The following is a 7,432-nucleotide window of genomic DNA, read 5'->3' as shown; positions in this document are numbered from 1 at the left end:
ACCCTCCGCCTTGTGCGACTGAATCCACTGACAACTGCTCGAATATGTCACGTCGCAGGAGTTCATCATCTGCTCAGTGACACGGCTGCTCTGCGTATACAATATGATCTGCATGCAATTTGTCGCCCTTTATTAATCCAGGGACTGCGACTGCATGTATCCAGTTCAATGGTCAATAATAGATTATTATCATTATTGTGATTTTAAAAAAGTATTTACAATACCTGATGAAGACTATATTCATGATGAAATCTAGATTATTTTTTTTTTTCAATTTTTAATTTGATCACAATGAAGACTTTTGGGAAGTTTAAGACTCAGGCTGCCGCTTTCAAAGACACTTAATCCTTCCACATCCTCCAGTTCAGCCAACCCAGTCTAACGTATTCTCTCTCTTTGTGCTCAATCACTCTCGTTTTTTTCTTTTCTCTGATGCTCGGCAGCTGGCTGCTCTTTCCCTCTTTTCCTGTGCCGTTCGCTCTCTGTCTGCTCCTCCCCCCATCCCTTGAACACACACTGTTTTTCATTGTTCGAGATGACACCAATGATAACAATGCAAAGAGCCACAACTCACAGCCAGAGTACGCTGCAGAGAGACAGAGAGAGAGAGAGAGAGAGAGACTTCCTTCAGGTGAACAAATGACACTCATCACAAAAACAAAAATGAAACAAAAAACTTTAACTTAACTTGATATCTCCCCACTTTTATTGGATTTTTATTGCGTCTGATCTGGAAATTAGAGCCTTCTTTCAAAAGGCAATACTTGCACTCTGTATAAAATACATATGGTTTTTTATAGTTAAAAAAAAAATTGTTGCATATTTTTTAATATGTCCACCTCTTCCCCGATGCCTTGACTCTTGCTGCTGCTGTAACAAGTGAATTTCCCCAGCTCGTGATGAATAAAGTCTTATCTTATCGTATCCTAAGTCAAAAAGTGACCGGTAGATGTTGTAGTTGTTACCCTGCAGAATGAGGTTGTGATCCTTTTTTCGAGGCCAGAAGTTCCTCAGACGCTTCGCTCTCGACGTTGTGAGGCTGCGGAGTCAGAAGGTTCGCGTTTCATCGTGACGTTTAAAGGTGCTTGTGTGTGGCTCACGTTTCCTCCCTCCTCTGTTTTCACCTCTGCCGACACAGAATAACAGGCCCGTAGCGCTCCGTGGCCTTTTCCTCAAACAACCCGCCCCCTGTTGACCTTTCTGTGTCGATAGCGACAACCTGGCTTTCAGTTCAGCTGAGGGCTGTGAGCCCATAACCTTAGCGTGTGTGGTGTAATTCCCCATTTTCAGCATGCAGCTATTTACAACTTAGTTAATGTTAAATCGTCCAAGTCCACAGGTTTTCTTTCAGACAGGGCTTTGACAAACACACAGGTCAAAGGCCAGTGAAGAAAATCTTGCTAAAAAATCATTTAAAAAAAATATGAATATTACTTAAAAATCTAGCATAAATCAAAGTAATTCCAGCTCTAAAGATTTCTGCACTTATCTTTTATTTATTTTAAGAGGTGCTGAGTAACCAACCCAAACTAGAAAAAATCTTTTGATAAAGTTATTTATCTGCATTTACAGTAGGTCTTTTCCCCCCAGAACAATAGCCAAATCAGAACTATACCCTTTAGTGACTTGGATAAAAATTAGATCTAATATGAGAGAGACAAAACTCAATTTGGCTCTGAAGATTTATGTAAAAAAAAAAAATACTAGCCAAAATAACAAAGCTCTGTTGACCAAAGGCCTTCTATTTCAAATTTGTTCTCAGTTTTTTGCCCCCTTTATTTTGGTAAGAAATAGAATGATAAGAAAAAAACAATCTTGCACAAAAGTAACAAAAAAGTGACTACAGTATTATGACTCAAAGATTTCTCTTGATTTAGATGTGCTAAAAAAGGGCCCAAACTAACAAATCGGTCCATGTGCTGACAAAATCAATATATTTTTTCCATTTTAGCTTTACTCATATGATCCCCTTTGACAATGCTGGATTTGAGTAATGTACGGATAGAATCCAAATCTACAATAAAAGTATAAGAAATACATTTTGGCTGCATAGATTTCTTAAAACTTTATTTTATTAAATTACAAAAAAAGGCCTATTTACATGGGTTTTTTTCATAGAGATTCTCCAGTGTAGCAGCAATGTGCCCTCCTCATAGTGAAAGGGTGAATGAATCAATTTAATAAAACTAACAAAAAAATAACAAAAGTATATTTGGGCTGTCAAGATTTATTTGGATTTAAATGTGTCAAGAAAACAAGGCCATAACTTTCCCCTCTCTGCTCTGACGTTGATCATGAATGAAATCAGAATTAATCCAAAACAGTCGTAAATATTGACTCTCATTTAGACGTGTTCAGAAAATTGTTGAGTCAAAAAGTAGACAACAAAAAAAAGTCACAAATTAGTTAAAAAAACTTGTTGTTAAATTTGGATTTAATGTGGAAGTGTTCAGAAAAACATTATCCAAACCCAACCAAACCCTTTTGATTGCTTTCCCCCAGCTTTTCCCCCCTTGGCAGCGGCGTGCCTTGGTGATGTGGATGAAGACTAACTTCAACAGAGAAGTGAAACACAGGTCGCTGTAAAAACCGACTTAAACTTTGAGGTGTTGAGAAATCTGGCTAAAAACAGACAGTTTTTTAAACTACTTTTGGTTGAAAGTTTTAGTCGAAGGATAATTGAAACTCATTTGGGCTGTACGGACTTCATTCGATTTCCTGTGTGGAAGATAAGACAACTGACAAGTACTAACAAATCTCTGATGACAAAATGCTCATTTTTAGTTTAACTGTACTTCTCAACTGTGATCCCCTGTTTGGCAGCGGATAGAAACCGATTCTGACCTCTGACATTGCTTCTGTGCAAAAAATAATAAAACAAATGGAGTGTTAAAATATATTTAGATTTTGAGGTATTGAAAAATATATATATATAAACCATCAAAAGCCTGTTATCAAAACACCTCTCCTCGTTTTCAGTTCCCTCTCGGCAGGGATCTCCCTTTGGCAGCTGCCGTGCCCCCGGCGACGTGGACGCGTGGCCGGACAGGACGCCCCGCCTCTCCACCCATCCACCTTATCGACCCGCCGCACAGCACTGGTGCGGGGGCTGCCTGCGACCTGATACCTCACATCGCCGCGGAGAAGTCGGTCCCGGCTGAGATAGAGCTCCCCACCTCTGCTGTGCCCGTGGCTATACCCCGGAGTTATCACGCACCAGATGCTCAGCGGTTGCATAATGCACACAGGATGTGATCACTGGCTCCATATCTGACGGTGCAGCACCGCAGAGCTCGGCGTGCTCTTTTGACAGGTGCTGTAGTAGCAATTTTCGTGGTACTTTGTGTTTTGAGCTGTCAATTTTGTGTGCGAGAGGGAATGTTTTCATGCTTGTTTTACACCCAAAGATGAACCAAAACCCCCCAACAAAACCCCCCAAATATTCTTAAGCCTTTTCAGCCCACGAACCGAACAGAAGCAATTTCGTCTCACCCTGAACCCCGGTCTCATTAAAACACAACTCGTTTACACAACTGTAATCAAGGGAATGCTCATGCCTCAGTCCCATGTCTGTTGGGGATGGTGGTGTCTGTCTCCCTGTGTCCCGGTGGTCCCCCTCCCGCGCCACCACCCCCTGCCCCGTCCTTCTCCGAGCTGTTTATCGCCCATCTCTGCTAATGTAAAGAGCCCATATAAAAACACACACGCACACAGTCATTTCCCACCACGCCAGACACTGAACGAAAAGGAAAAAAAGGCACGCTGGATATTCTGGTGGCAAGGAAATCCTCTCCAGATGTGAACAAATTGTCCCTCTTACTAATTGCCATTGTTTTTGCGCTGATTTCTGGGTTTCTCAGGTTTGCGTACAGAGGGGGCTGAGAAGTGCATGTCAGAATTAGACGTGTGCGTGTGTGTATCTGTTGCTCAGGTATGTGCGACTATGAAGCCGACGGTGCTTCAAGGAGAGCCGTGAAGTGAAGGAGGGGGCGTAAGGGAAATTGGGATGACACCCGAGGAATAGCTGGAGATCCGACTACTGTTATACCCAGCAGGCATAAGCAGACGCAGATGTTTCCGCTCAATGCCTGATGAAGGCTTCATTTAAGCGAGCCCGTTGCGTTCTTCGGTCCTGTGATCATAACTTCTGAAGGGGTCGGCTCCGTCGTCCCTCACAGTGCATCTAATCAGGACTGATTAGGTGTGTGGTAGCCAGAGACATGCAGGGGAGTGGCTGCTCCGAAAAAGGCTTCCCCCCGCTGCTGCACTCACCAGGGCGGTTTCTGCGCTCATGGTGTTCCCCAGACGGTCTGGACACATGAGAGAGACAGAGAGACAGAGAGGAAATCAGAGGATGTGCAGCGCCACGACATGACGTGGCAAAAGACTTAAGTTAAAAGTCCCTGTCCGCAACTCTGAATAGAGCAGACCACCGTGCAACTGCAATCAACCCCGCTGTGGTCGCACCCACCACACTGTAATCCAAATAAATAAACAGTGGCATAATAAAAAGAGGTCTCCCGCGCCTCGACCTCATCCATCTTCCAACCGTTTGTTTCTCTCTATCCTCTTCTCTCGCTCCCACTTCTGTCCATTTCGCAGCCTCCTCACGTGAGGGGCTGCAGATGGTCCGAGGGGGGGGAATTCCCTGTGACCCCCCATTTCTCAGAACTTACGGATCATTTATGTGCGACGTTATCTGCTTCACTCCGTGGCATCAATGAAACTGTGATAAAACAATATCAGGCCCCATCCTCGAGTAAACTGACCTGGCCTGAGCAGAGCTGATGCTGTTTTCATACTCACAGTCAATTCATAGAGACTTTCTATGTAATCACATATGTTCCGTACCATGTGGCCAATTAACAGGGAAAATCAAAAAAAAACTTAAGAGTTAAAGAGGGTTAGGGGTTAAAGTAAAAACAAATGTCACACCGCACAATGAAACTCTTACTGAGGTCCTCCTCCATTACACAGTTAGATAAAAGAATAAAAAATATCTGTTTCAAAATAAAAGTGCAGCGTTGTTGAGCCACAGTGGACGTTAAGTGCATTGTGTTGCATGTTGAACCTACACTTGTATAAAATAGGAAGTGAATTGTGCATAAAGTATGTGCAAACGAGATGTGATGAATGGATATTTTAAGTACTATAAATAAATAGAAATATGTATTTATCATATTTTTTACATCATATTATCATATCAAAAGCACTGTTAGAGCAAATCAGTGATCCAGAGGTCTTAACCAAGTGTGTCTAGCAACTTATTGCTTGTAATTATATTGTAATTTATTACAGGTCAGCAAAAACAGACAAACGTGTCCTTTAGAAATCTTATTATATAATAATATAATTTAGAAATATGTATACAGTATGTTTTTATGTGTTATAGAAAAGATGAAATCCATAATTCTATGACAACATGCAGTGAAATGATTGCATCAGTTTGATCAAATACCGGGGTCTTCCCTGACCACGTCACGTGGGGAGTCTCATATCTCTAAAAACAAAACTAAAAACTAAAAAACAGCAACATCCTGAAAGTATTATTTGAACCTAAACCCACTCAACTACTCAGTGGAAATATGAGTGTGATAAATAATTCATCATTCATACCCATAAGGATGTGGCTTTTAATGAATGTACTAATTATGATCCACCCTTAAAAAAATAAATAAATTGAATTACATCATCACAATAACGAAAAGCTAACCGACCTCCGCAGGACTGTCACCTCATCACCGCACACACACACACACGGGCACGCGCGCACACGCACGCGCACACGCACACGCACCTGTTCAACAGCCATTCCTCTTGTATTGAACACGCCAAAAAGGCTTATGGTGCTTTCATGTTCGGTCGGAAATGTGGCAACATGGTTATCAAACAAAACACGATTTACTCTAAGTGGAGTCTTGTGTGGTATATTGAAATGTAACTTTTCTTTTCAATTTAGTGCTCACCCAGCAGCATAAGCATCAGTTGTCATTGGATCGTTGAATCAAAACACCAATCACTGGCACTTTTAACTTTTAAAGTATATATTATGGTCCATTGATGTCGTTCATTTTGCTACACAAATCAACATAAAAATGGGCTCCTTTTTCTTTCTTAGAGATCATTAAAACGTACATAAATAAGCTCCGCTGACAAGTGTTTTTCTTTTCTTTTTTTCCCCCATTTCTATAGATGTAAAATATGAGCAGGCGGGTTGCACTTGAAGGCATCATTATTGAAGACTCTTGCTCCCCCACCCCCAATAGGCCACTCACTCTCCCTGCGCAAACACATTCACCCTGCGGGCTTGGTGGGGCTGGGGGCTGGGGGGGTGGGCCGGGGCCGTGGGGGCGTTTAGGGTGATGAGGAAACGAGTTGGTGTGCCCTGGAAGTAATTCTTCCACCCCGCGGACCCCCCCCCCCCCCCCCCCCCCCCCCCCCTCCTCTTCCCTCCAGGAAGAAAAAAATAATAATAACACAAGGTGGAAGAAACGGGACCACCACCATTACCAACACGTGGGGACCCGGGGGCGACCATCCACATTCCTGCTGATGGACTGAAAGTTTTCTTCATCTATCCGCTTTCACATAGATTAAATAGATACATATGAAATAGCACTATTTCAAGACCATGATTTATATAATTACATTTTGTTTTTTATTTCTGCTTTTTTTTAAAACATTTTTTTATGGTTAATGTGCTCAAGAAATATGTCAATATAACCCACATAAAATCCCACCACTCCACTTTAGTGTTTTGTATGTATTTATTATGTATATTATTATTATCGATTCACACACTTCGTCTGCGGTGACTCGTTTTATTCGAACGCACTGATTTCCAGCTGTGTGCGCCCCGCTCCCCCCACTGTCTCACCCCAACCGGCCCGTGATGAGCGACGAAACAAACACACACCTCGCACGTCTAATAACGACCGTTTGCAAAAGTGACGGGGGGCTCATGTGACGACGGAAGTTGGTCGCGTTTTTTCCCCCATCCTCCTTTTAAAGTATGATAACACAAGACTAGCCAAACAACCCTTTTTTTTTCTTATGTTAAACAATAGGCCTCCAAAGTCAAAATAGAAATATTAAAATATAAGGCAGTAGCGGCCTAAATAATGATGTAATGAATTTGGCTATGGGCAACAATTGGGAATCCATTAAAAATATTTGGTCATTTGAACCTCCGTTTCCAGGCAACATAATTATGTTGTTTGTAGAATTATTGTGATTATTTTTAAAGATATTGTCTGCCCCCCCTCCATAAACATAATGTATAGGACACTTAATCGGGACAGCAGGTGTAATAACCGAATCAATCGCCTGTGACTGGGAGCACTGGCTGAAAAACCAGTAACGCTGTCCCTGCTTGGAAAAAAAAAAAAAAAAAAAAAAAAAAAAGTTTGCGAAAGTGGCCTGACGTCACACT

The sequence above is a fragment of the Scophthalmus maximus genome, chromosome 3 (assembly GCF_022379125.1).
Source record: "Scophthalmus maximus strain ysfricsl-2021 chromosome 3, ASM2237912v1, whole genome shotgun sequence".
Lineage (NCBI taxonomy): Eukaryota > Metazoa > Chordata > Actinopteri > Pleuronectiformes > Scophthalmidae > Scophthalmus > Scophthalmus maximus.
This window is presented reverse-complemented; position numbering follows the sequence as displayed.